This window comes from Penaeus monodon, chromosome 29 (assembly GCF_015228065.2).
Source record: "Penaeus monodon isolate SGIC_2016 chromosome 29, NSTDA_Pmon_1, whole genome shotgun sequence".
Classification (NCBI taxonomy): Eukaryota; Metazoa; Arthropoda; class Malacostraca; order Decapoda; family Penaeidae; genus Penaeus; species Penaeus monodon.
Genome location: NC_051414.1, coordinates 29,893,505 through 29,893,784, shown reverse-complemented (window position 1 = coordinate 29,893,784; position 280 = coordinate 29,893,505). Strand labels below are relative to the sequence as shown.

The following is a 280-nucleotide window of genomic DNA, read 5'->3' as shown; positions in this document are numbered from 1 at the left end:
CAAACAGGTCAAACAACTTCTGCGAATCTGCCGTGATGTTTATTTGCAAGAGGATCTTTGAACGCCGGGAGTCACGTTCATAAATAAACGCAAAGACATCTGACGAATAAAAAAAGAATCTCTCTTCGCCACTTCAGCAAAATAACAAAGACAAGAAATAAAGTTCAGAGAATATATACCCTCCGGTTGAAAATACACGGTTGTTGTGTGACGGTGACAATAGAACAATGAGAAGCGCACGAAACAACACTTAACAAAAGGGTATAAAATGTACTGAGGG

General features: G+C 39.3%; 1 protein-coding gene across 1 annotated transcript in view; it reads left to right on the top strand.

Annotated features, from left to right (window-relative positions):
• The window catches only part of LOC119591833 (zinc finger protein 37-like), a 15,550-nt gene that overhangs the window by 11,479 nt on the left and 3,791 nt on the right, over nt 1-280 (top strand). The window lies entirely within an intron of this gene.